The 12,361-nt window shown below is 39.4% G+C and overlaps 1 long non-coding RNA gene across 1 annotated transcript; it reads right to left on the bottom strand.

Annotated features, from left to right (window-relative positions):
- Nucleotides 1–6,614: 6,614 nt before the first annotated feature.
- LOC138921411 (uncharacterized) lies at nucleotides 6,615–11,520 on the bottom strand. Its single transcript, XR_011433971.1, has 3 exons — nucleotides 8,949–11,520; nucleotides 7,924–7,983; nucleotides 6,615–7,777 (listed from the first exon to the last, which is right to left on the bottom strand). It is a non-coding gene; the product is annotated as an uncharacterized lncRNA (long non-coding RNA).
- Between the last annotated feature and the right edge of the window lie 841 nt (nucleotides 11,521–12,361).

The raw sequence follows: 12,361 nt of genomic DNA on the forward strand, positions 1-12,361 counted from the left end.
TCCTTGTGGGGGATGCAAAACTTCATTAGCTGAGATTTTATAAAACATTTACAGATCCTTAATCAAGAGGCCGCTGGAGAAGGACAGGCAGTGTGGTGAGGAACACTTGGCTGATAACAGACACAGATATTTAAACTCTAACTTAGTTTGTGCTGTGACACCAGACCTCATAGTGCAAAAATGGCAGCAGAGCCCTGCCTTAGAAAAGTGAGTGGCATTCCTAGGGTACAGGCAGCAAACATAGACTTATTACTCCAGAGTAGTTTAGTTAGACACAAATAGGATATGCTGAACTGATTATCAAGGTTGAAAGTACTGTACATTCATCCATGTTGCAAATTTAGCCACCTTCACTGTTGCCAACAACTGATGAGCTTTCTTCTTTCCAAGATCAAGAAGGCGTTAATTCTTGGGGGCTGGTCCCGTGGCTAAGTGGTTAAGTTTGCACACTCTGCTTTGGTGGCTCGGGGTTCAATGGCTCAGATCCTGGGTGCAGACCTACACACGACTCCTCAAGCCATGCTGTGGCAGCATCCCACATAGAAGAGCTAGACTGACTCACAACTAGCATATACAATTATGTACTGGGGCTTTGGGGAGAAAAAAATAAAAAGGAAGTTTGGCAGATGTTAGCTTAGGACCAATCTTTCTCACCAAAAAGCATACCTTTAACAACAACAACAAAAAGAATGGAAAGATGTCCATTTGTCACTGATAGATAATTCCAAAAAGTTTCTGCTGGTGCATTCAAAAAAAAAAAGAAAAAGAAAAAGAAAGAAGGCATCAGTTCAGCAGTTGGCAAATAGGCTTTTCCTCCATTTGTGCCTCCCTCCTGGTTCACACTGACTCTTTCGGGGAGACTGGAGCCTCACCTTGTTTAGAGGGGAGACTATTTCAGGAGAACACATTTCACTCCAGGTGTATTAAAGGAAGAAGAATTTCTCCCACATTAGGATTGCTTAAAACCTCTAACCTGGCAGGTAACCTCTTTCTATCCAGTGTCCCCACCATGGGCAGCAGCTCAGGAGTGGACTAGTGGCTGAAGACCCACAGGCCTGTGGAGCTGGCCGTCTTCTCTCGCTGTCTAGCAGAGCATGGAAGTGCTTCTCTGTGCAAACACATGTGCCACGTCCCCAGGTGCCAGGGTGAGATGGAATGTCCAGTGGGAGCCCACCTTGAGGTTTCTGTGGAAACCATCGAATCCACCAGTGTAGAAAGACTTCAGCATTCCTACTAACTCCCTCTCAGAACCTCTACATGGCCAAAAAATTATAGTACTAAAATAGCAGCTGGAGGAAGAGAGGCACAATATGCTACAGACAGAGACCACTGAGGCTCCCACCCAGGTCAGAAGGCCACCCTGTGATGATGTGTCACCTGATAAAGTGTCACAGGCGTTTACAGTGCTATTGGGAGAAGGATGGAATGACTAGTCTGCCCCCAAATGCTCCAATTTAACTTACCAACCAGTGCAAATACAAGTCGGCCCTACCCCTTACTGCATGCTAAGAGCCGTCTGTAGACTGGAAACTGCCGTGGAGGCTGTGCGGATGGGCGGCTCCCCTTTCTTAGCTCGGGGCTGTCAGTTTCCGGGTCCTTCCCTCATGGAGAAGGCACCTTCTATTCCCATTCTGTTTTGGCAGTCTGAAGGGGTGCCTTGGCTGAGACTGCTTTATCTAGGGGAAAATGGCTCCGCAGCGCGTGCAGGCTCTGTGGTGCACAAACTGAGCGTTTCAAGGCAATAGAAGAACCTTGGCAAAATCTGGAAAAATTATCTTCAAACCTACAAAAACAAAGGTTAGCGATTTCTCCCCGTTACTGTAGTTCTAGCCCCCTCAGCTCTGCTGCCTCCTCTCTCCTCCCTCTGTCCTCACCGTCTCTCCTTCTGGGTTGACATCTCTGTCTATCATTCTTCCTCCCTCCTTCACTCCACCCTCCCTCCGCTCTCTGTATCAACATGCCTCCCGTCCAGTTTTATGTTACTGTCTTCCAACTAACCAAGCAGGAGTGCTGTTAAAGATGGACGGATTTATGAAAAGAAATAAAAACAATCCGAAGGATAATAACAAACAGTTTGGCAAGATGAAGAAATTATTAAGGAGCGAAGCCCAGGCGGGGTTTTGTGCCATTATGCACGGATCGCTCCCTGGGCCTGAAAGTCTGCACAAACGTTGGACACTCTTCTGCTTTCTCTTTTCGTCTCTTCTCTTTTTTTTTCTTTTTTCCTTTTCAAAACAAAAATAGAAAGAAGACAATTCACAAAACAGAGCTTTCGCGTGTATGTTTGTTGATGTTTTAGAGAGAGAAAAAAAAAAAACCCAGGGCATTGTGTGAGAGAGAACTGCTCTGCGGCGAATCGACAAGGGTTTATTATTCTGAGCAGCACTCAAACAAATGTGGCCCCATGAACAGAGAGTAATGTTGGCGAATCATCCTGCAGGCTTTTTTTCTGTGTGTGAGTGGTATCCATCTGTCAGCTGTCAATGCCAGTGAGAGATATACAGGGCTGTCACTTCTCGTCAAGCAGCATTTGTGAAGTCTTTTGAAGCTGCTGCACAACACATACTGTCCGTATTAAAGGCCAGCGAGCAGTCAGAGACGATTGTGCTGGCCAGGGAAAGAGGGAGAAAAGAGATGTCAGGGCTGCTCTGGGATAACAGCGTCGACTCGTCGAAGACACAAGTACGAACCGCATTTGTTTCTTTAAAAAAGAAAAGAAACGGAATTACATTAAAGAAAGGAAAAAAACTCTTGGAAGGTAGTGTAACTATACTTTGTCTCCAGAGGATCCTAGGCAGGTTGGGGTTCAAGGGCCTGTGAAACCCATAACAGTGACCAAAATTTATATTCCAGTAAATGGACATGTTCAAGGTAGAGACCAGGATACATATTTTTAAAATCAGTGAATATAGGGAGAGCATAAGTTTTTTATGGTCTCCCCTAAATAAATTATATGACTAAAGAGATTATGCATATGCATAAAAGTTTGCATAATAGCATATATGCTTAATATGTGTTTGTAATGCAAAAAGGACATTGTGAACCACGGACATGCCCATACTATAATAATGCAGATGTTAGAAACTTGGCTAATTTTGATATGGAAACACTCTATTAATCATTACTCTGCTACTCCATTGGACATTTCAATATGTTTATTTATAGGGTGACTTCCGCCTAATTGAATTATTCTAAATTAACCATGGTTCTAGTTTTCTGATCCCCCGTCTCCAGGAAGTTCTTTGTACAACATCTGCCTGAGCAAAACTGCCTTTGCGAACCCTTAATATACCCACTGGTGCCCAGCTGGGAATGAAATGGAGAAGTTCAGTGTGCCCTTTTGTTTGCTTCTTGTTTTAAGGTATTGCAAAATTTGATTGTGCTTTAGTTTTTTTGACACAGGTCTAGTTAAAAAAGAAGTCAGATATTTTGGGCTTCCATATATCACATATTCTTATTTTCAAAAAGAAAGGGCTAAGGGATTTCTTGGAAAAATGAAGGATTAATTGATGGAAGAGCTGCTGAAATAGTGAAAAGAAGAAATGCATACAGAGTTGGTGATCAGAGTAGTACCTTACAGGATCCTAATGACGATATTAGCTGGAGTGCATAAAAGGAGAGGAAGTGAAGGCTGTAGCCAGTGAAATAAGTATCAGGGGTGTATTGACTAAAATCGTTGGGCTGAAAGCCAAAGATGTAATGTTTATATTCCTATCATATAAAATGCCTTCTTCATGGGCCAACATGTAGAGGATGAGTTGAGGTGAAAGAAGAGAAATTGATGAATCATGCGTATTATGGTCTTGGATTTGATTCCAGGGGATCCTGCAAGAAAAATTTGAGTTCACCGTTTCTGTATTCAAAGAGGCTATAATCAGGTTGTGAAGACCATATTTAATATGACAAAGGTGAATAAACCAAGTACATTACAGAAGTGTTCACATACAATTTAAGAGGGTGGCCAATATAGTGCCATTTTTGTTTTAACTAAGTGGATCCGAGGCAATAATTGTCACATGTGTCTAAGAAGGAGATCAATCACTTCACATCTGAGCCATAAATAAACACTGGATCTGGAGGGCTGGGAGGGACCCATTAGGTAGGACGAAGAGCAGAAACAGTTTTGGGCATGTTTCTGCCCCTATGGCTGCTGTAACAAATTACCATAAAGTTAAAGGCTTAAAAAGTCCCACAAATTTATTACTTCCAATTCTGGAGATCAGAAATTCTACAATCAAGGTGTCTGCAGGGCTGTGTTCCTTTGGGAGGTTCTAGTGGAGAACCTATTTCCTTGCCTTTTCCAGCTTCTAGAGGCTGCCTGCTTTCCTGGGCTTGTGGCTCCTTCCTCCTTCCTCAGGGCTAACAGAGCAGTATCTTCAAACCTCTCTCTCTCTCTCTCATCTGTGCTTCTGTCTTCACATCTCCTTCTCCCTCTGCTTGGATTGTCACATCCCTTTCTCTGACTCTGACTCTCCTGTCTCCCTCTTATAAGGACCCTTGTGATTAAATTTTTCCTGCTTAGATAGTTCAGGATAATCTTCCCATCTCAAGGTCCTTAATTTCGTCATGTCTGCAAAATCCTTCTCCCCATGTAAAATACCGTTCTTAGAGATTTCGAAGATTAGGATTCACCAATCTTGGGAAGGACAATTTTCCAGCCAGCTGTAGGCAGCAAAGACCTTGGAGCAGGGATTAGAGATGGGAAATTGTGTGGCACATCTGGGGAATCCTGGTTGGAAGCAATTTGCCTGGAGCAGAGGGGTGGGAAGAAAAGTGAGTTTAGACAAGTATTGAATCCATTGTGGGACCAAATTACAGGGATTGTTAAATTCCAGGCATAGAATATGGAGAATGTGGGAAGGTGAATATCAGTTCAGTGTGAGGGCAACTTTCTAATAGAGAAAGCAGTGCAGAGATGGAATGGGGAAGTAACGAGTTCCCTGATGCCAGAGATGTTGAAGCCAATATGAGTGGTAAGGCTAGACAGAGTTTTAAGATTCTTCCAGCTCTGAGACTCTAAGATACTTTGTTTTCATGAAATTGACACCTACAAGATTAGGCTTACTTCAAAAGCATGCATTTTGTGGCACTAAGAGAAGTCTACTTAACGTAAAGAGAGACTTAATTCACAAATTTGGGTTTATTGTAAGTCAAGCAGTCAAGAAAATATGAAGTCCTCTTTAAAATATGAGGTCTCTCTTTACGTTAAACTCATTAGAATCACAAAATTATATCATAAACAGTAAGATTGTATGGTTCACATTGCCACTAAAGAATGAAAAGCAAGATTTTTCTTTTTAGCTTTAGGAGCGTTTGAGCAAACTTTCAAATAGTCTGAAAGCTCTGCTTCTCCTCACCATAGGCGAGCATCAAATGATAAGTGAAACCAGCCAGGATCCCGTCAACCATTTTGACCTTTTGGTATTTTGGTTGTTACTCTAATCAATTTTTCAAATCCAGATGAGTGAAGAAAAAAATTCAAAGAGATAAATAAGGGAAACTGAAGGATTGCACACGCAGTGCACACATTATTGGCAGTGACTACCAAACACAGATGTAAAGAAAAGCACCTGGGAGTTTTGTGATCCACTTTACAAACGTACTTGAAATCTTTGTTCTACAGGAGTAAATTCGTCAGAGTGACCCTCCGAGGATGTACTGCTCTGTGGCCTTAGTTCACCAAAGGAAAATTGACGGGATTACAACAGATTGCCTTTTAAAAGTTATTCTTTCCTGGGGGACACAAAAGAAATGGGCTTCTGTGGAGGTGGGGAGGAGTGGGGAGGGGTCATGGTACCAGTTATCATGATTAAGAAGCCCAAGAGGCAAGGGGATCGTTATAAACTTAGTTATTCTCAAGGATAGAAAGCGACAAGCCTGAAGTAAATTGGATCTAGAGAAGCCTGTTTTCCGCCAGGCACCAAAGAGGGCATTCTTTGGACTAGAGAAACAAAGAATTATGGCTTCTCTCTTACTACTTTGAAGTCACCAGATCATATAGAGTTTAAATGACTTATCACCATTATCATTATTTTTTTCTTTCCCTTCCTCCTTGTTCCCCCTTTCCCTTCTCTTCCATTCTTTCTTCCCTCCCTCCTATCTTTCTGTCTCCCTTCCTCCCTCCTTCTTTCTTTCTTCTTTTCTCCTCACTGTTTATATTGCAGCTTTGTGGGGACAGACATGCCCTTTAAATCACATCTCTCCTCATGTCTCCGTGGGTTATATATCCAACCTGCTAAGATTCAAGGTGGGTGCAATAAATGGTAAGAGATGGGTCTAGAAGTGGATGGTAGTTATCAGGCAGCTCCCACTGACAGGAGACTATATTTCAGAACTTTCAAGCTTTGTGTCGCATATGTGCATATGACGATGTCTAGATTGATGGGCGTCTGGACACAGTTAAAATACATTGTGTGTAAAATATGAAGTCCTCACTGCTTGACTTACAATAAACCCAAATTTGTGAATTAACAGAACACATATTGCTGGATATTCTTTGAATCCCAAGACTTCTAAACATGAGGGGATAGTCAGCAAGTTGCAAATCTTTAGCAGAAACAGTCATAAACTATGGTGAGATGCAAGCTTGGATTGAAAAGAAAAAGACAACAAAGTGTGTTTTGTGTATTGACATTTTTATTAGCAAAATATAACTAAAGGAACAAAATTGACATGGATAAAATTTTCCAAACAGCAGTGGCACAATTATAATTGAAGATCTTGTCAAACATCAGGAGACCATTAAGAAGCAGTCCTGGTCGTCACACACCAAAGAAAACAAATTCACAAAAAATACCTTGTCTGGGTAAATTCCTTTCTGCTCCAGATACCAAGCATCTAGCAATTTTCTCCCCAGGAGAGGTAATGAAGTGAATGCATTAGAATAACAACAATAATAATTCCTATGGTTGTAAATTATTTCAGTTTTGTCCAAATTTCAAAATGTCCCTGTTAGTCTAGTGGAGCTACAAGAAATCCTAAGAGGATGTGAAAAGATCAGGTCAGGGTCATTGGCGTGTGCTGCCTTTTATGCTTCTCTCCTCCATGGAAATGCTTCTTTGGAGAAGGGAAGTGTAGAAAATTATTTCCTCCATTATGTTTGCTCATGTGCCATTGCCTATCTAAACCCACCCTCTCCCCATCACAGTGTGTATGCGCACATACACACGCACACACACACATGTTGAGGGTGAGAATAGGAAGTATTTTGGTTATGCCCTGACCTTCTTATGGTTCTTTAAGGCCTTAAAGATGGAGAAGATTTATTATTAAGGCAATAGGAGCAATATAAAGAGTTAGAGTGATGTGAGCTAGGCATCATGGAGAGCACCAAGTCAAAGTGATCAAGAGGAAACCCAGATGACTGAAACCCAGTGGGACCAGAGATAGGGGTCAAGTTTGATAGGGAGCAGAACTCCAGTGGCCTTCCATCGCACTTCAAATGAGATCCAATCACCTTGCCTTGGGTTCCCAGCCTCTTCAAGGTCTTGCCCTGCTCACCTCTTCTACCTTGTGTTCTCCTCAAACACCAAGATTCAACCACTCCAGCCTTTTGGTCTGTTTGTCAAACTTGTTCTCACCAAGTGCCTTTCCTCTGGCAGGTTCAACTTTCTTGGACCTAGGATGTTCCTTTTGCCTTTCAGAAGTCAGCTTTCATTTTAGCTTCATACAGCTTTATACTTTCTGTCATTCAGATCTCAGCCTAAATGTTGTCTCCATTATGCAACTTTCATTTCTGGCCAAGATAGAGTTACAGTAACTGGATTTATCTTCCTATCTGAAACAATAAGAAATACATTAAAGGAACATAAATATATTTTTAAAGAAATTTCTAAGAAACTGAACATCAACAACAAAGGATGGAGATTCTTGAGACACAGGATACAATTGAACTGAATTCTCCAACAATCTCAACTTACTGACCAGAGAGTTTCCAGGCCATGGTGCAGAGAGGAGGAAGCCAAGAAGAGCCAGGCAGATACCCTGAGTTGAGGAGACAAGGAGAAATTCAGGGGAGAATAAGGCAGTCAGATTCACAGAACAAAGTTCCAGAAAAGAGAACTGCACAGAGAACCGGAGAGATCTGCAGAGGGTTCCCCTCAAGAATTTATCAAAGTACTGATCAGCACATGCATGTGAACAAACTAACTGAGCCTGAGAGAGGAATCATCCAAGAGTATTAGAGGAGAGGCCAGCCAAGTGGCGTAGTGGTTAAGTTTGCATGCTTTACTTTGGTGGCCTGGGGTTCGTGGGTTCAGATCATATGCATGAACTTACACACTGTTCATCAAGCCATGCTGCGCCAGCATCTCACATACAAAATAAAGGAAAATTGGCAACAGATGTTAGCTCAGGGCCAATCTTCCTCACCAAAAAAAAAAAAAAAAAAAGGACTAGTAGGATAGATAAATTCAATCTCATCAAAAATTCAAAACTTTTGTGCATCAAATGATACCATTACAAAAGTGAAGACAAGGAAAAGACTGGGAGAAAATATTTGCAAAACACATATCTGACAAGACACTTGTATCCAGACTATCCAAAATTCAAAACAAAGCAAAAACAAAAGTATTCCTTGATAATATGAAGACAAACAATCAAGAGTGAGTAAATGAATTCTGCAGACATTTCATCAAAGAAGCTATAGGAATGGCCAGTAAGTACAAGATCGACTTTGCATTAAGGAAATGCAAATTAAAAGTGCAATGCAATACCATTTCTCACTGACTAGAATGGCTATCATAAAAAAGACACACAATAAAAAATATTGGCAAGGATGTGGAGAAACAGGAACCCTCATACATTACTTGTGAGAATTGCAGCCACGTTGGAAAAGCATTTTGCAATTTCTTCAAAAGTGAAATATAAATTTGTACTGTGACTCAGCAGTTCCACTCTTGGGTATCTACTCAGGAGACAAGAAAACGCACGTCTACACAAAGACTTACACGTGAGCGTTCTTAGCAGCTCTCCATGGGAAAATAGGTTAGCAGTTGCCTAGGGCAGGGAAGGAGAATAAACAACAAATGGGCATAAAAAATCTTATTGATATGATGGAAATATTCTAAAACTGATTTATGGTGATGGTTTCATACCTTGGCAAATTTAAAAATCATTGAATTATACACTTGAAATGGCTGAACTATGTGATATGTTAAAAACATATATTAGAGGAAACAGTGCCATTACTCACACAGGGTCAAGTATAGTACCTTTTCCCACCACTAAGCCTGGAATGTCTCATAAGTCATGGGACATTGGATAGATTTCTTAGAATAGTCTTGCCCCAGAAGCTGGGACTAGTTAGCCCTAGGTGAGACACTGTTCTCATACTACCTAACAAATATTAAGAGTGAGAACTGAAAGGAAGAAACTATTTCCATGTAACTTAACTGTACCTCAGAATAAAGATCAAAAATATTTTTAGGAATAGAAAGATATACAACAACAAACAAGGTAATATTCTCAATGTCTGGCTGGCATCCAATCAAAGATGAAGAGAGATACAAAGAAGAAGCAGGGAAATACAAATGATAACAAGAATTTTAAAACATCAATAAGCTGAAATTTATCCAGAACTATTAGACCCAGAAATGTTAGAATTACCAAACAAGGATATTAAACAGTTGTAATAGCTTTATTCTTTATTTTGAAAACATTAGAGACACCAATGATATAAAAATGATCCAAATAGAACTTTGAAAGATGAAAACCACAATGGCAGTGATGAAAATACACTAGAGGAGAATAAAAACTATGTAAATAAAACACATAGGCAAAAAAGAATGTTTTAAAAAATGAAACTGAACTTTGAAATTTGGAACAACTTTAATGGGTGAAAAATTTCCAAATTTGATTTTTATAAACCTATAAATCCACAAATGTAAGAAGCTCAAAGGATCCCAAGCACAAGAAACATGAAGAAAACTACACCATGGTGCATCATAATCAAATTACTCAAAACCAGTTCTAAAGAGAGAATTTTATAAGCCTCTAAAAGGGAAGGAGATGTTGGTTACAGAGGAACAAAATAAAGTGATGGCAGAATTCTTGTCAAGACAGTGGAGTAGCATCCTTAAAGTATTGAAAAAACAATGAAAACTATCAACACCTTAAAATATTGAAAATGGGGATGGCACCATGGTGTAGCAGTTGAGTTCGGCACACTCTGCTTTGGTGGCCTGGGTTTGTGTGTTTGAATCCCAGACGCAGACCTACACCACTCATCAGCCACACTGTGGTGTTACCCACATATAAAACAGAGGAAGATGGTCACAGATGTTTTCTCAGGGCTAATCTTCCTCAGCAAAAAAACAAAACAAAACAAAACAAAAAACACAAGAAAAATCCAAACTATCAACCTGATTTCTATAGCCAGTGAAAGTAACTTTCAAAAAAGTATGACTTTTTCCAAACTTGCAAAATCTGTCTAGATCAGCAGATTGGCAATAAAGAATCCAGAAGTAGATGATCACAAAGAGATCCATGGTACAAGAAATGTGAAAGGAAGAAAAAGATATCAGACAGAAAGAAAATGATGCTAAATAGAAATATAGATCTACACAAAGGAATGAAGAGCGCTGGGAATGGTAATGCAAAGTTCTTTCCTATAAAATACATGAAATGGAATATCTCTTGAGGGCAAATTGTGCTAAATAAAGGACAAGGAAGGAGATAAAGTGGAATCATTAAATACGCTCAATTTAAAAGAAGGCAGAAAAAGAGGGAAGAGGAAACAAAGAACAGATGAAATTGAAGAAAACATTGCAAGACAATAATAATAAATATAGACTTAATAATAAAACTAAATGTAAATGGTGTAAATATTCTATTTAAAAAGCAGAGGTTGTTGGATTCGATAAAAGAATGAGACCCAACTATATGCTGCCTACAGGAAATGTACTTTGGATGTAAAGGCACAAATAGATTAAAAGTAAAAAGATGGAAAAAAGTTATACCATGCTAACAAAAATCAAAAGAAAAATGATGAGGCTTTATTATCAGAAAAGATAGATATCAGAGCAAAGAATATTACCCAGCATAAAGATCATTTTGTAATTATAAAGGACTCGATTTATCCAGAGAGCAACCATACTAAACATTTATGTATCTAATAACAAAATTTCAAAATATATAAAGCAAAAACAGGTAGAAATACAAAGAGAAATATACAATTCACAATTATAATCAGAGATTTCAATCTCTCTCTCTCAATAACTGATAGAACAGGAAGACTGAAAATCAATAAGGATATAAAAGACTTGAACAATACTGTCAATCAATTTGATCAAATTATTATTTATAGAACATCCCACCCAACAACAACAGAACACGTGTTCTTTAAATTTGCACACAGAATATTTACCAAGGTAGACCATATTCTGGTCCTTAAAACCATAATGTAAATCTCCATATCTACAAGAATTCAAATCATACAATGCATCTTTTCTGACCAGAGTTAAATTAGAAATCAGTAATAGAAATAGTTCTAGAAAGTTCTTAAATACCTGAAAAGTGAATAACACATTCCTAAATAACACATGGCTTAAAGAAGAAATAAAAATGGAAACTAGAAAGTAGTTTGAATGAAGTGAAAATGAAAATACAACATAAAAGGAAATGTCACCTACCTAGTCATCCTCTATCACATCAGCTAATTTTAATTCTCTGTATGAAACCTCCTTATATCTGATATTTTGTACTTACTTAATCCCTTTACTTGATCGTTGTATGTCTTTCGCCTTGAGAATTGAGACTCCATGCGAGTAGAACATTTTCTATCTTGTTCATCACTGTATCCTCAGGACAGTATCTGGCACCTATTAGAGTTCCCTAAACATTTACAGAATAAATAAATGATGGATGGATGGATGGACGAATACAAACAAGGCATCAAGAAGGATAAAAATAAGGGCTGGGAGCAGAAGGTAGAAAGAAAGAGGAAAGGACATCTTTGTTACAAACCAAACTGAAGATGGGGTGGGAATTCGTCCAACCAACAGAGAGCTGGATGGAGAGACATCCAGAAATTTTACCTAGCAAACAGGTCTTATGAGCTGTCTGACCATTTTCATACCTGCTTTTATGATACATTTGCAAAGAAAACTTGAGTATTATTTGCCTAAAGAAATACCCACTTTGGCAATGATTGGTATTGAGAACCACAAAGCACAGGTTCTCTGTGGAAGTTCCCCGCCATTGTAAGAAAGTCTCCTTGTGTTTGCTCCTGCATCTGCCATCTACCTGTCCTTTGCTTCTATGGAGCAATGATTTCACTGCACTGTAGCTTCAACAACTAGTATCTTGGAAATTCTTATCTGCATGGCATGAAGGTCACAACATGAGTAAAATTAAAATATCG

Source organism: Equus caballus, chromosome 29 (genome assembly GCF_041296265.1).
Source record: "Equus caballus isolate H_3958 breed thoroughbred chromosome 29, TB-T2T, whole genome shotgun sequence".
Classification (NCBI taxonomy): domain Eukaryota; kingdom Metazoa; phylum Chordata; class Mammalia; order Perissodactyla; family Equidae; genus Equus; species Equus caballus.